The sequence below is a fragment of the Zonotrichia albicollis genome, chromosome 3 (assembly GCF_047830755.1).
Source record: "Zonotrichia albicollis isolate bZonAlb1 chromosome 3, bZonAlb1.hap1, whole genome shotgun sequence".
Taxonomy (NCBI): domain Eukaryota; kingdom Metazoa; phylum Chordata; class Aves; order Passeriformes; family Passerellidae; genus Zonotrichia; species Zonotrichia albicollis.
The window spans coordinates 91,215,937-91,233,022 of NC_133821.1; the positions used below are offsets into that span (position 1 = coordinate 91,215,937).

Consider the following 17,086-nt stretch of genomic DNA (forward strand, 5'->3'; position numbering starts at 1 on the left):
CGACATATGAGAAAGGCAAATATATAAAATCACCTCTAAGTTCTATGATTAAAAGCACTCTCTAACTGTAAATTATTATTATTATTGTTTTCAGGTATAATCCATTTATGGTTCTGGACAGTGTAAACCAACAAGAGAGCTTTGCTTCCCTTCAACAATCCTAGTTTTGTGAAGTTACTCTCAGTTTCAGAGACTCAAATTTCCTTACATGGCTCTTCTTCCTCTCTCTCACCTACTCCCAGCTGAGACTGTCTCAATATGACTATTTCTAACAGTTTTCGTTACATTCATGGCTATAGCTTGTGGATAGGGAAAAAAAAAAAAAGGCTTTAGGACATGGTGTCATTGAACTGCAATTCTGTGAGAAATGAGAGCTCTGGTGTCAAGGCCTGAGGACCCTGGTGCCCTGGGAACAGCACTGGCTATTGCAGAACTTGGAGTGAAAATGGGAAGTCAGCAATGCTTGAGGTCACCTTATTACTTTTTTTTGTCTCCTCTGAAGATAGCAGCTATTGAATTGATTCTCACTTGAAAAGAACCCTCCTTGTGTTTCCATTTTACTTTTAATAACCTGCCCTCTTGTCTCCCACAATGCCTTAAACTGTGCTAGCATGGAGATCATAAATGACCCAGGTAGCATTTTGAAAGTCATGGGATATGTCCTTCTTCCTTAAAAATCTGCCTAGTGAAAAAGCACTTCCTTATTTTTACAGGTTTGTTGTTCCCCTGTGTGGGAGGCAGTCCCTATTTTGTTTCCTCCAGTGCCATTCTCATCCCCCCATATTTCCTTCACAATGTCTTCTCTGTGTTTGGGCATCAATAGCTGGGCTTCACCCTCCTCAGGGCTCCGACTGGTGGGGATTTCCCTTAACAGCCATTCCTTTTGTAGCAGGGCTTTTTCTAAGACCTCTCGCTCCCTTGGGACAAGCTGTCAGCCCACACAGCTTGTCATGAACAAGGCAATATTTGAAGGTTTTACTTAATTCACTTGCACATTTTTTCACAGATTTGTATTTTTTCAGACTCTGTTATGTTGTTTTAATTGAGTCTTGCCACCAAAACAAATGAACATTGTGTCACCACATCTCAGCTGCTGTATACGGCTGTAGCTAAGAGAATTTGGAGACGGTGCTACCTGCAGAAATGTTGAAGCCAAAGCTTTGTGTAAGCATGATGAATTGCACTCAAACTGCTCCATACATAAATCTGGTCACACCAGAACAAGAACTGTGGAAAGTGTGTAACATTAATGTATACTCATTACATTCCTCCTTTCACAGCCTCCAAGGCTGTCAGGCTGGCCATGGGCTGGGGAACTTGAAGTAATGAGGAGTCAGATTTGGACATTTTACTAGAAAGCATTGCAGTTCTTTATTGGAAGGGGGATGCCCTTTAAGAACCAGTGCTTCTGTGATGTACAATAGCTGCTAAAGAGTAATGAGTTCTGTGTTTGCTTTTTTTTTATTGGTGGCCAAGAAGCTTGTCTCATTTTGCAAGTTTATTGAACAAGGCAGGGATTAAAAAACCCCAATACCTTGAAAACTCAGTTCAAAATTTATAGTGTAGCTTTCTACTCTCTTTGAAACCAAAGATAAATTTCCTTCTGATTTTATCAGGAGCAATATAAAGGCCTGAAAAGATAAGTAATGTTTTTTCTCCCTCGTGTGAAAACATGTCATTGGGTTCCTCCCTGGATAGTTTTGGCTATATCATTACAAATGTACACCAAGGACTGAATGTGGCCTCGCAATGAAAAACACTTTGTTTATTCAATTTGCAAACCTCAGAATGAAGGCCCTACTGGCCCTGAGATGGGAAGGAGGAATACAGAGCAGGCAGCCATGCAAGGTATGATGAGTCCTTCTGTGAATAGAGGGTGTCCAGAGCAGGAAGTCAGTACCCAGAGAGATAATTTTGAGTTGCAGTGCCTCATATTTGCCCTTACATCTGTCACATGGCTTTTCCTAAGAGTTGCTGAGTGATAATTCCCCTAAAAATCCTTTTCTCTATTGCAGAGGAGCTAGTGTGGATTCAGCCATCTACCTTATCTCCCAGATCTGAAACTTCTGCTGAGGACCTTTGTTGGTTTGGGTGGAAGATGTCCTGTTACATCAAGTGTTTTTCAGAGAAGAGTGGCACTTTAACAACCAGCTCAAAAGGAGGGAATTTCCTTTCTAGGTAGAATGAGCAGGCAGGTCTTTTGTTGATCACCAAGTCTGTGGTTTATTTAACTGGGTTCTTTGTGTGCTGAATGCTCTAGCTGGTGATAGGGCTACCAGGCTCCACTGCCAGCAGCATACTGTGGCACTAGGTCTTATATCTGACTTCCTACAGCTGCAAATGCTGACAGCACCAATATTTCACAATGCCTGGGACACAACCACTGGGATGAAGGAGAGAGTCTTCTAACTGAATGCATGCAGTGAGAGAGGCTAAGGAAGAGTGGCTTTCTGCAGAAGGGAAAGCTGGTTCTAGGAGAACTACCCCTTGCTTTTAAGTTACAAAGTCCACTCCCATAGCTGAGTCCATTCTTGGTCTCTTATGGCCTAATGTGTTCTTTTCCTGACTGATTTTTTACTTTTTATCTTCCACTTGGATGTGATTGGCAAAGCAATTAATATCTCTGTTACCTTCAGACTGAATTCCTGCAAAGGAGGATGAGGATGGAGGCAAGTTTGAGACTTTGCTTGTGCAAAGAGCCATGTGTTAGCTAACATCATTCTTGATTTACTGCAGCTGAGCCTTCAAGGTCAGATCCTGCTCATGAAAGCTCCTGTTGAATCCCTTTTGTCCTGTGGTTCCTACAGCTGTATTGGCATGCAGTTACCTTCCTGCCTCTGACTTCCGTCATGGCTAGCTGGGCAGCCTGCTCTCATTATGTTAATTGTAGACTCCAGGCCTTGCTGTGCTGGAGATTGTTCTGCTGAGGTTTGGTTTCGAGAAGCAAAGAACATGGTTGTACACAAAGAGAGAAGATTTTTAATCCTGTATAAATGTAAATAATATTTTCATTTATAAATAAACATGGAAAATTCTAGTACATTGATAAGTTCAGCTTTTAATACTGTTTTGTTCCGTGGCTTTTAAGTTTTGTCTCCAGTCACGAATAGGTATTTTCACTGCTGAGACACTTGGGCTGATTTCTGTTATGAGGTCTCTCTGAGTGATTCACTTCTTTGGTCTCCTAAGAAGTTGGTTTGCTCAAGGTGGTGTAGCTGTTGTTATCCTTGAGAATAACACACAGGTCATGGATGATATAGATAACAAAACAGACACTGTTTAAAGAAGCCTCAGTTCTGAGAGTCGATGTTGTTAATAATCCTTGATCTCTGCTGGCTGCTTATAAACTTGACAGTCTGCTTCAAGGGTAGACTGCTGGTATTTTCAGTCTTAACTAACAGGCAGCCGTGCTGTGGGATACATACTAAGATATCACTAGGATCAGAATTATTAAACTGTATTATAATCTTGACTGGGATCACATCTGAGATTTCATAGTCAATACAGGACTCAGATCAGTAGCTATTGAAGTTGTAGTTGTCAATCGCACAAAAAACTAAGAATTTGAAATTGGGATCAAAGTTGGTGACATGACTGTCTCTAATGATATATATGTCAGAGATTTACAGATATTTTGTATTTTTTAAAGGTGGGCCTAGATAGAAAGACTTTTTCTGAGTTTTTATTGTTCCTTGTGGTAATTGTATTAAACTCAGTTCTACAAGGTAAATTGGCATGGGACAACACAGGCATATGAGAAACATAAGCAGAACAAAGCAAATACCCATCATATTACAAGACCATGTGGGCAGATTAAGCCCTACCTAAATGTGGGGTCTACACCCTTGCTGAAGTTCTGCCACAGCCCAACCAGTCCACAGTGATGATGCTTAGTGCTGGAAAGTAAAAAATCCTCTTTAGTGCACTTTGGTGAAAGTGCATCTGTAGGACAGAGTGTATTTATTATGTGCATGTTGGAAAAATGAGGTAAAGAAAGGAAAAGGGGTATAAACATAGAAAAATGTGTACATTTATTTTCAACACAGCATGATACATGTAGCACTTTCAGTGGACTGCATGACTCTGGGCTCAGTTCAAATCCTGAAATTCCAAACAGGAGAGTTTCTTTTGAACTTGCTAAGAGAGAGAGAGAGACAGACTGAATTTTGTGTGCATTTGAAGTTGATTTCAGATGTGATCCTTGCAATAAAAGCACTTGATGGATGTCTGATCTGTGATGTGCCCAAGGGTATCTCTTTCTGTGGCATAAGTTGATAATGGGTCTAGCCAGCACAAACAATGCTTGTTATTCCTAAATCAGAACACATATGCAAGGATGGGAATGAAACTTTAGTGTAGGGAAGTCAAACACAGTCTTAGGCTTTTCCCATAGGCATGAGCAAATCTCTTGACACTTCTCCCTTTCTAATTTTAGTGATAGAGATGTTGCTTTTGCAGGAATTTATAATTGCGGTTGGTGTCTTACTTAGAACTTGCATGGCTTGTTTAAACAACATTGCAGTTCTGAAGTTCTTTTGCAACATCTTCGGAGGACACTAAAGCAATATAAAACAGACTAGGCCTGACCCCAGGGAAGTTAAGACATGGGTTCAAAGAGTCTAATTTACTCTTTTTTTCTGCAACCCAAGGACAGCAATTGTATTTTGCACCTGGAGAACTAGATTGTCCAAGGCAAAAATTTCCCCCGAATTTTGCTTTCTGTCTTCTATGCCTTTCTATGGCTCTGAAAGGACCTACAGGGTTTTTCCACAACTCTTCTCTAAAAAGATGCCTTTGTTTTTCCTGTCACTGTCATAAATGTGTCCCTGTGGGTTCTGGGATAAAGACAATGATTGTACTTCTGAGTGTGGAACATCTAAATACTTCCCTTACACCACACTAGGTTAAAAATAACATGATGTTAATGCCTGTTGCTGTAATATTATCGTGGAAAAACTGGTGTATTTCTGAAATTTTCTGAAGTGTATTGCAGAAAGTCAGTACAGGTTTAAGCCCGTGGTCTGCCTGGACTGTTAGTGTGCCCTTGAGCAGGTTATTTGGTCTCAGGGTAATTAAATTTTTTATAACTGACAGAAGAACACTTCCCTATTTTTTTTTTTTTTAATGCTGGGGTAGGAAGTGCATTAAAGACTGTAAAATCCATGTAGACTGCAATAGTCTCACCATATAAGCCATTAAGGTAGATGTTAAAATATCTGAATACACAATCTGGCCAGAAGAGCCTGGGTGCTCCATGAGATATTGCAGCCATGCTGTGCTGTCTGTGCCAGAATGCAGTACTGCCTTGTGTGTCACTGTTAATCAGCATTTCCCTTCTTGAAAGGATTTGTTGGAGAGCACCATTTTACTCCATCTCAGACAATGCAAGCTGACTGAAGTATCTGGGAGTGCTCATTGCAGACAGTAAGCTTTGAGGTGATGATAATGCCTCGGAAGGCACCCCCTAGCCAGAGGATCCTGCTGGTGCTTGGGTGTTAACTGAAGATGGTCAGGGCTTCTGTGGTGTCCTAGATCAACACACTTCATTGTAGTTCTCTGCATACACTATCTTGCACCAGATCTGTCTCGTTAAATCAATGGAATTATTTAAATAAATTATTTTTATTAATTTATTATATGAAAAAATTTAGAGCAAATTCCTTTGATGTCTGATATCCTAATCACACCCGTAGGGCATTAGCAAGCACAAGGCACATCTGAGTGTCTCTAATTCCCTAGTGGTGTGATTATATCTCATAATATTCACAACCCCCTGGAGCTTCTTTACTGGTATAAATAAATCAATTATTTAAGTCAAATACTTTGATCATTAGAAGCTGCCAGTGAGTGCTTGAATGCCTGAGCTGCGCAATTCGCCAGGAATGATCTTGCTTCTCAAAATGCTGAGCAGCCGAGCTGAGTGCTACCAGCACTTCATTTCAATCTGCTTTATAAATTAGATTAGAAGTCAGTTTCCAATACTTCATCCTGGATAGCAAGGAAGGGAGAACTTTACAGGGGTGGAATTATGAGATATTGCTGCCAACAGATCCTTTTATCATTTAACACTGCTGTCATAGGTTAAATGTGAGCTACTGTTCATATTAACTAATAGCTATTATACTGAAAACTGACACAGGAATTCCAGCTAATGCACCATGAACCTGGTTCATACACACTGCATCATATTAACTATTATTTGCACATATGGATGGAAAGGAGTTTTGAGTCACTTGGGATATATGGCAAATTAGCATTTTATATCATATTAATGAAGTGCTAATTGCTCCTTGCAACCTTTTTTTGTGCAAATTGAATGGGTCCTATTTGCATTGTCATCTAACTGCTGTATTACCTTGCAGCACTTTCATTAGAATGAGGTAGCACAGAGTTCATCAAGGAAAAATATTAGTAATTGTGAGATAATTAGTTATGATACCGATATTGTTTAGAGTAGACTGGAAATACTGCAGTTAACTTTGGTTGACTTGGGGGAATATTTTTATTAATAGTTTTATAAAATATTTTTCATTTTGCATACATTAAACTGGCATCTTTACGAACAGAGGTTCCTGGTTCAATATTTTATTTTTCAGTTCCTGTTTGTGTAGGTGCTTCACATCTTCTAATGAAACATGAAGCATAGCAAAAAATAATAAATAAGGGAGGAGTTTATTGCTGGTCATTTGTCTCTAAAATTAATTCCAAGTCTGGAGCTCTTTAAAATTGCAAAAGAGGAAAATATCTAAAGATATTGAATTTACAGGTGTCTGTGAGTCTGATCAAACAGCAGTCCAGTCTCTAAAACAATTTAAGAAATATTGAGGATGTTACAGTCATAGCAATTTACAGAATCTTGTTAACTATCACAGATATAGTTCTCCATAAGTGTAAAATACAGTAAAAGTATAGTATGTGATATTTTCAGCAGGTACAGGTATTTTGGAGATGAGAGACAGTGGAAAAGGTGAGGTAAAATTGAAAGGTAATTTCATGCTAACTTGGGGATGTTTCCAGGACTGGGGAGGAGGCATGATTAATTTCTGAAGCCTCTGTGGGAAATGCACCCAGACAAAATGACATAAATCTCCATTAGAGGATTTAAATGCTTTTGCCAAGAAAAAGTGAGCTGAACTTTAGGTACATAGCCCTTTGCCAGTCAATTCATCCAGATTTAGGGCCTGCACCTTTTCTTTTTCAATGAAGTCTTGGATGTGGACAGACTGCTAGCTACAGCCGAAGGCGGTGTGACAGCTTTATTGCTGTTGCATGGGCAACGCGTTGTCTTTGATTGGGAAATAGGCTGTGGACTTCCAGAAAGGTGTGTGCAAAGAAATGCTTCAAGATATTTGTAGTATTAAAACAAAGGTTGTTATAAATACTGATTGGCTAATACTTTCATTCTCTCTCTTTTGGCAGTGTATGTTATGCATTTGTGTAAATTTAGACTTTTGTGTTTATCAAAAAGAGAATCTCATCTTAAGAGACAACTGAATGAAGAAACTGTGCATAGTTCAGTCTGTCAGAGTATATTTGCAAGAGCCTGCAAAGGGACTTAGGGACTTAGGACTCATACCTCAAACAGACATACTGAGCACAGAAATAATTGCACAGGACCTTGTCCCAGGCAGACATGAAGCAATGCAGCAAGGAAAGACCTTCTTGATGATCTAGGCTTAAGACTTTTTCCAAACAAGCATAAACAGCTCAGCAGATTTTTCAGACCTAAAATGTGGATAGGAAAATTTGCAAATTTGTTTTTGCAAGCTTAAAAATAAAAAGTCTTCCTGGCTTACCTGACATAAAAAAAGTGGATCTGGATTTCAGTTGTATTCTGCCTACTTGAGGACCAAAGTAGAAATACTTGATTATGGTACTACTTGCATCCAACCAAAGGAACTGTATAAGTGAACAGAACAAAACTGTCTTCATGACTTTGCAAAATGCTTTCCAACCTGTCTACATAAGCTGACTTGTTGAAGTCTCTATGGTGAAAAATATTTTCTCTCTTTTTTCTTCCCCCCTTAAAAATACTTTGTAGCTCTTGCTATGACATTCTGTGAGACTTCAGTAGATAGTTTTGAGAACAAAAATATTATTTTATTGGTAAAGTCTGAGTGCATCAGCAAAGCCTTACCTGACAGCACTGCACAAGCTTGCTGCATTGTGTGCGTCAGAGTTTGAGTTTTAATGGGTTGGTGAGTTATCACAACAAATGTGAACCCTGTGGGGAATTGTTTACTGTGTGTAAGAAGATGAGGAGATCCTGGGTGTGGGCAGGAGAAAAGGGCAGTGTGGCAACCTCAGGAATTTTATGGGTTGATGTTAAACAAACGTTGCAGTAATATAGGAGGTTATCGGGAGTCTCAGGAGATCCAAGAGCAAAGCTCTGGTAGAGAGAGAGGGGAATCAGATGCACAAACATTCTTCCCTGCTGACAGGTAGGACTGCACTGGTATATTCCTCTGCTCGTTCAAGTGAGTCTGGAAGAGTAGCTGAGCAGAAAAGGGAACTTTTGGTAAATGAGGAAGGTTGCTTCTTGCTTCACAGTACTTCCTCTTACATGCTCATCTCTTTTCCAGGCATAGCTGACAGGAATCCTTGCTGAGCTCCTAAATCTGACACTGGGCTATGCAGCTGTTAAACTCTAAATAGAGTGTAAGCCTAACTTAAGCTCATGGCTACCAAAACGTAGTAATGTTTGACACAGTGTTTGGTGACCTGTGAGGAATGAATTCAATTTCACTACGATTGCCTGCAGTTACTTTGCCTGGTTAGAAAATCACTCACAATTTCCCCATTAACACAGATATATATATATACATATATATTTTTGCTCTGCCCTGTGCCTATGGAAGCAAAGCACTCTGATCATGAAGCAAAGCCAGCAAGTATGTGCCAAGGAGGGGGGACTTCAGGTCAGGCTTGGAGACACCTTGTTGCAATGGCATGGAAGAGACTTAACTTCTGTTGCTGAGATTTGTATCTCTTATTTGTCTTATAAAGTAAAAAGAAAAAGAACACTTCCTTCTATGGGTTGATGAGTGAGAAGCTTTTCAGACACCTAAATTGAGTAATGTGAAAAATTAATAGTTTGGAGTCCAAAGCAAAGTTTGTGTGACCTCGGAAAGGGAGGGAAAGAGAGAGAGTCTTCAAGGGAATGACAAGAATCTAAAAATATTGATTTCAGTTTGCCATGGGAGGGAGCAGGAGAAACAAGCCATTGGAACAAGTTCCTGAAGCTTCCCACTAGCTGGAATGTTGAACAGCAGAGTGAAAACAAACATTTCTGTAAGGTTTGCCTTCTCAGAAAAGATTAAGTCCAGTCCCTCTTGTCTTGCACTCTGTCACTGGCAACCTCTGGTCCTTTTTGAAACACCAAAGAAGGCAGAACTTTCAGTGCTGGTGGTTTGTGGAAAAAAGAAAAGAGCTATGGAGGATGTTTTACTTTGGGCAGGGATTTAAGGCTGCAGCAAGATCTAGCCCATGCACTTAGGGAGGGCTGTGCTCAGCCTCTGAGACTGGAGGAGGACAAGGGTACAGTCATGATCCATGTTCATCAGAGCTCTTCTAGGAGTGCCTGCATCAGGTAGTGCTCTGCCTTTCCCCAGATTCAGAGTCCTCAGCTCAGATTTCATGAGGCCACATGATTTGATTCTGCATTTTGTGTATTTCAGACTGATTGCTGTCTCAGGAATGCTACTCCTGGGCCAGCAGGCCCCAAAACCCTGCCTTGGATGGCCCACCTTTCCCTTGGGAGGGAAGAGCACAGCGTGCACGTGTGTCTCTAACTGGCCAGACAAGAAGGAAGCTTGGATTTTTGATGTGACTTTTTCCTCTTTAGTACAAGTCCAAGAAAAATCACAGTCTCTGTTGCTTTGTATCTTTGAGAAGAATGCAATAACTAAAGTAAGATGATGAATTGAAATTTGGAAGTGGAAATGGCTTAAAATCAAAGTATCTGAAGGTGGCTGGACTATTAACATGAGATGAACTTTCTTGTGACCTATATGCATGCAAAGATTGACACCTAGACAGGATCAAAGGAGCTTATGAAAGGCTACAGTACATGAGAGGAAATTAAAAATGTGTAGGTTGTCGATCTCAAGAGTGGCTTTTATTAGTTATTGTACATAATAAGTATTGTGTCAGAAATGAAAGGGATTAACTCTCACCCAAGGTACTGCACCTGAGCAAATATTGTCTTGCCTGGGTGAAATTTGTGCCAAGACAAAGAAGACTTGGTATGAGGCTATGTACTGCTTAAGTCTCACTTAAGTCTTCAAAATGAGGATTATGCTGGATTTTAGTGGTACAAAAATACAAGGACAAATTTCAGCCCTTATATTGCTACAGTGGATATCCCTGGGGCTTCTGGGCAATGTAGAGTCTCACCAGGAGACATCAAAGCTATTGGAAAGTGCTTTATCTGCAGACTGACCACTTTCCAGATTTGAGAGGTCTTCATGTCACTGAACTGAAGCTCTGAAAGGCTGTTAGAGAGAAACGAAATCGATAAGTGAGTTTTAATGGCCAAATGTTTTATTCTCTGCTGTGTTTTTCTATGGCTCAAATGCTTTGGTCTGTGTGGTCAAGCAGAAGAATATTTTGCTGAGGTCAGTAGGTTTTTCTGTGAAACACTGTAAATTTTGTAACAGCAGTTGACAGTTTGTTGTTGGAAGTATGAATAGAAAACTCAAAGTTTCAGAATAAAAGTAACAAATATTTTCAGGCCAGAAGAATAAAATTCCATATCTGGAGAGCTAAGGAAATATTTTTCATGCTGAATCCTTCTGTCTAGATCTGCTTCCGGCAGATGTTACTCACCTTTCAAGCACACTCTTGCACCTGGGCCCAGTTTGCACACCTCTTGCTAAATATTTTCCAGTTTGTGGAAGAGTGGTGAAATGGTTTCACAAGAACACAGACCATCGACTTGACATCCGTTCCCATATTTAATTGCCTGTCTTTAGTGATAAGGCATGCCTATATAAGCTGAACTGTAACCACCAGAGGGGAAAGGAGTAGGATATAAACTTGTACATACGCTATTTTTAGAAAAATAATTCCTGGGTTGGTTTTTTTTTTTTTAATGAGATTCCCATATTTATGATGTCTGTCCTTTATCCTGCCACAACGTAAGCGCCTCTGTTTTTTCCATGTATGTTCCAAGACATGGAGATCACTAAGGGGATGTGAGAGACTTTGGGACACTGTCATATGAAACTGTTCCTTCTGAGAGAATGTTCCTGCACTGACAATGGAATATTTTTGAGGGGCTTGTGTCACCCCCACTACTCCCATTACAGCTTACACATAATGAGAATGCTTCTCTTCCCTACCAAACTGATCCCTGAGCCCTTGCTGTATGGCTGTCTTACTAGAGTTGCTGATTAGCCTGAAGGATCATTTTATGCAGTTTTGGGGTTTCCCCACGTCTTTTTTTTCTTAAATTCTTTGCAACCCAAATATATTCTGATCTGATTATTAGATTCCTTTATTCTGTTTCTCTATTAATTTGATATTACACATATAATTGTAAGCACTGTTTTTTTATCTTGCATTGGTGTAGTGGTTGTGTTCTGAGCTGAAGGTGATTAGTGATCTGAGGAATGCAGGCCAATGCTGGTTTAGGTAAAATGATCACACGTGAACAGATCTGCTCTGCATGCTAGGAGCCCTATAACGCTTCTCTGGCATTTGAGGAAGCCATAGGGTGATGATGGGCTCCTCCATCCTTCATCTAATACTTGCCCAGTAAAAAGCAGATCATTGTCCTTACAGGATCCCTGTGAGGTTGGCAATACTGCTGTCACCGTTCTGCAGATGAGGAAATTTCTGGCAGAAGAGAATCAAATGACATAGCCAGCATCCCTCTAACATACACCAGATAGTGATCTATAGAAGCACGATTTCTGTGTTGTCTTTTTACCTTCTTCCTAAGTTTGGCAGAAGTCTTTGTATTCTTCTTGATTTCTGTCCTAGTCAGAATTGTTCTGCCATCTGCTCCAAATTAATTTCTGCGACTTTCCATGATGTCCCAAATAAAAATATTGGATTGCATTTGTGTCGTGTTTACAATCTATATGGAGGAGTGGAGAAATCTCAGAGGAGTCATATCATGGATGTTCAAGCTTGCATCTGCATTGTTCTGTCACTGGGAGTAAGCACAGAGCAAGCAAGAACTTTTCTATGCTAGATTAATTTCTATGGAGCCTTTCCTTTCAATGGTCAACAAAAAAAAATTGGAAAGCAGGATGGTTCTACCTTGGTATGTTTTTGATACATCAAGGCAAAAGTAAGGAAATATCAATTTCTTTATTATTGGGGGGAAAATGCATTTAGATTTTTTGTTTGACCCACCCACTTGATCCTGCAATGAAGAGAAAGAGAAGGAGAGACAGAGGAATCAAAAGTATTTCTGTCTTAATAATTTCTAGATAAACATCACCAGTGAGCTTATTAGTATGGCATTTTCAGTGGAAATACAGTATTTCAGCTGGACAAAATGCAAGAATGCTTTATCTCATGGAATTTCCCACTCAGGAATGGAACAATCCTTCATACTGCCACGGCTGCCTCAGCTCCTAATATGGATTTAGCAAGTAGCTCAAAAATACCCATCAGAACCCAAAGACGCAGTTGTTATGGTGGTTTTTCAGAACCTTAAACGTGTATACCAAAAATGTTAGAAAAAAAATTGCTGTAAAAATTGTTTGTTGCAAAACAGGAGGGATCCTGCATTTTACCAGAGTTACTAGCCATTTGTTTTGATTTCTCCCATAGCAGGTTCTGCCTTGAATACACTACAAAATTTGATTCTGTTGTATTTTATGTGCACTGAGCCCAAGCAAAAGCCTTCAGTCATAATGTCAGTGCCATTTTACTCTTAGAGATTGTAGCTTTCAGCTTGATACTTTCTTGTAATGACACTACTCTTGTTCATCCTTGTTTTGATGTTCTTTTGATGTAAAGTGTGTTTTCAGAATGAATGGGTTTTCTCCTTGTTTATAATTCAAATTGCTGAAGCCTATTTTCACTGGATTTTTAATTATATACAGCATTTAATTCCAGAGTTCATTTTCTTTGAGAAGAATCCTCAGAAAGCTTTTAAATACCAGGGTACCACTTTTTGTTCAGGAAGTCTCTGAGTCACAAAGGGCTGCAGAAGACTGTGCTGGGGAGGTATCACTGTGTGCTTACCTTGATACCACACTGTTTCCTGAGTCTGTGTAATTGGTTAGTGCTGCAGGCGTGATAGATATGTGCTTTCACCTGGTACAGCTCCTTTAAATCCCTATACACACAAAATGAGTGTATGTCTTCATTCCTCATGTCTTTTTTGGATCTCACTTTCTGCATTTCTTATTATAGAACTGGAAATCACTTACAAAAGGGTAAACATTTAGGGTAATATCCTAGCAGAAGTCCCAGACTGTGTCTGTAGTAGTGCATTGGGCAGGGCCAGGAGCAGTGGCATTGGTGACCTGTGGAGTTTGGGTGTTAGCACGCTCCAGGGCATGGTTCTGTCTGTGCCAGCCAGCACTCTGTGCAGCTGGGCCCGGAGATGGGTCAGGGCAGCAGTGAGAGCCAGGGACTCTTCCAAGCAGGCAGATATGGATGAGAGCTCCTCTTTGGGGACTGAGCAGAAGGACAGAGTTTAGCCATATGGACATGGGCTGTGCCATAAAACTTGTGCTCATGGGGCAGGGAATTGGCCCTGAACTGCTGTATTTTCTATTCCAAGGCAGGCCTGTTGATTTCTGTGCTGCAGTGCCAGGCCCTGAGACAGAATGCATTTACAGCTCTCTGTATACAGGACGTAATTTTAATGCTTGGCTCCTGCTGCAAAAAATGTCACAGCAAACTTCAAGAGGATTGTTTATGTCCCCAGAACCTTAAGCTGGAATAATGACTCTAATTTATTTATGCACATTTTGACAGCTTGTTATGTTTTATTCCATAAAGCTAAATGTGGTCTCAGCACCTTGGAGTTATTGCTACTAAGTAATGATGCCAGGGAGAGATAGGGATTTTTGTCTCTGAGCTAGGAAAAACTTTTCTGTTCTGTAAGGATTTAAAACTACTGTCCTTGTGTCTGTCTGTGCTTGAGAATGTACAGTGAAACTGAGGGGTGATGTGTCCTAGCTGCATAACTGAGTGGGAACAGATCGATTCTACATCAACACTGAATGCTTGAATAACCCAGAAACCAGTGACCTTCGCGTGGGAGCTGTCACACTCAGCAAGAGATGGGGAGCTCTGTTTTAGAGTAGAGACCTGTAAATGCTTGCTTGCTCTGTAATGTGACTCAGTTTGTTTTAGATCTGCTGAATGATACAGATTGGGTACCCCCTTAAGAGCAATTCAAGCTCTTTCTCTATGGAGATCTGAAAGACAGACCCTCTTCTAGTCTGAAAGGGCTGTATCATTTCTGGGTGTGTTTTATGTACCCACAATATTTTCAGTGTCTGTTATAATGCTCTAAGTTTGATAATCTACTGACAGCCAACCAAGGTGTTCATAGAAGCATTGAATAGTTTTGTAAATGAGTAGAATATGATACGAGTCTGTAGAAGGCTGCTTTGATGAGGAGTTTAAATGAAAACAAAACAAAAAACCAGTAAAACCAGAACACTGGTCACTGGATTCTGTATGATTTTGAGTTTCTTTTCTTGCTGTCTACAGCGATATCTATACTAATAAAGAAAACTGTGAGGAAGCATCCACAAGCACCACATTGCCTACAATTAAGTGTTAGAAGAGTCCCTGGCAGGCTTTAGACTTGGACCGACTAGATTTCTCAAATAATTTATAGACATCATTCAGGGATGAGCTCCAACCCAGAACCCATTCTGAACAGGTTCCTGACCATCTTGTCTTGGAGGTAAAGAGGGTTAAATATGAATTTTCTGTGAATAGGAAATGTTGCAGACAGTAGCTGTAATCCCAAGGAACTGTCCCTGGCTTTTTCAATTTTCTAGTGCAGGTACAACTAATGCAAGCTTACTTCTCTAGCATATACATTGGGAAGCTGTGCTGAAATAGTGAAGGGGAGAAAGAGTATGTTTAACCTAATCCAAGATATATGGGGATGACAGAAATCACACTAACACAGACTCTTAATTCCTTCCTGAATATCTTCTATGGGCTTTTAACAGTAGTAACACAAGAAAAATAACATTCATGATGGGCCAGTGTGGATCCCTGGGGCCTCAGAAGGGACTGCTGAGAGACAAAGCTGTAAAGATGTCTGTGATGGACTGAAAAGGAAAAGGTACCACTCTAGGGGGGAACTCAAAGCCTAAGTGTTGGCTCATGTTCACTAACCTGGGTGACAGGGCAGACTGATCATTGCCTTTGGGCTTTAGTCTATGTTTTATTGCATTACTTTTTTTACAATTTTTCTGAATGGACTACTCCAACTGCACAGTTTCCAGGGCCAAGTTCATTTATTGTCCACATGGAGAACATACTTACTGCTTCAGAAACAATAGGAGGATGTTACTCTGCTGCTGATACAGAGTCACCGATGAGAATGATCCTATTACCATTCAGTTACTACCTCCTTTAATCAAAGCTTTAACTAGGTTTATAATCCAAGAGAAAAAGCTGTGGCCACACTGGGATTCAGATGCAAAGTCATTCACCATTAAATTCTAGTGGTAGAAGTTTTGTTTTCTCACTCTATCCCTGAGGGAATGATGAAAGTCAATCTGACAGCTGACCGTCTCTGCAGTCCAAGGAAGGAGAACTGCCTGAACACGGAGAATGAGCTAAATTCCCATCCTTTTTGGGTTGGCATTTCATATCAGGTTTGAATCTCGTATTGTGTATCTCTCTCAGGGATGGTGAGTTTATCAGTAAGTGAGTTTATTGCATATAGTTATGTGATCACTGTGACACTTCCCAGGTCTCTAAAGTAATTTCCTGAAAAAATAATATGAAAATCACAAGTGTTAGTCAGTGATTTTTAAGTAATCAAATGCAGCTGAAAAGATAGATATACAGCCAAATCTTGGCTATAACCTTATGTCTGAGCTATGTAGAGTATGGCATACTCCACTATCCTTTTTGTGAGAAGGTAGAAATGGGTTCCATTTCCTGAAATTGTTGCCATTCCTGTTGTTAGCAGAGGCAGAACTTGGAGATCATTGAAGAAATGAGCCATTGAGAATCTGATGTAAGTTAAATTCTGCCATCAGTGATGTCTGCTGTTGTCATTCAACGGCATTTTTCACTGTGATATTTTAGCCTTGGCTCCTAATCCTGACCTAAAGTACCTGGGTGTTTATTCAGAAGTGTCTGGTCCTGACACATAGTGAAGTCCTGACACAGCCTATGTCTTGCTCTAGATCCTTGTTTCATCTTGTAAAATACACATAGTTAATCTCTGTCTTGTCCTCTTTTCAGACAGAATACAGTGGCAACAAGGAGTAGTTGATGGAGTTCCTGACAGCAGATGTTTCTTTTAATTTGATTGCTATAGGGGTCTTCGATATACTAGCATGATTTTTTTTTTTCTTGTCTGTGAATTCATATGAAAATGAATTATGAAGCTGGACTGCATTAGGAAGCACTGTTGTGCTTTAAATTAATTCTCTCTACAGTTAAATGGGACCTTTGGATGTTTGGAAAGTCCAACCACTAAATGCTTTCCTGTTTTGTATACTATGGACGGGAGTTCTCATCTTCATTCCTGCTCCAGAGATATTGACCCGCAGGATGAGGAGGTGGTTAGTTTTCTGTCACATAAGGAAATACATTGTGGCAAACTTGAAAGCTCATGTTCTTTTCTAACTTTCCAATAATTTTACAGCTAGACAGGTAAAAATAGCCTGCTTTCTAGATACTCCTATTCTCCAAATTGTGTTCATGGGTATTCTGAGCTACAGCTCACAATAACTCTTAGCATTTTGCAGTGTATGGGCAAATGGAAGTAGGAGATTTTGACTTTTTATGACTTTTATAAGGAGTTGGCACAAGGTTATATAGTTTAATTTGGACTATATTTTGCTAGCTTTCGCACATATGGAATAGCATCTTTCTCTGCAATAATCATACCTATATAATTCTGTCAGAATCT

General features: G+C 40.0%; 1 long non-coding RNA gene across 2 annotated transcripts in view; it reads left to right on the forward strand.

Annotated features, from left to right (window-relative positions):
* Positions 1 to 17,086, forward strand: part of LOC102064414 (uncharacterized) — a 444,388-nt gene that overhangs the window by 130,217 nt on the left and 297,085 nt on the right. The window lies entirely within an intron of this gene.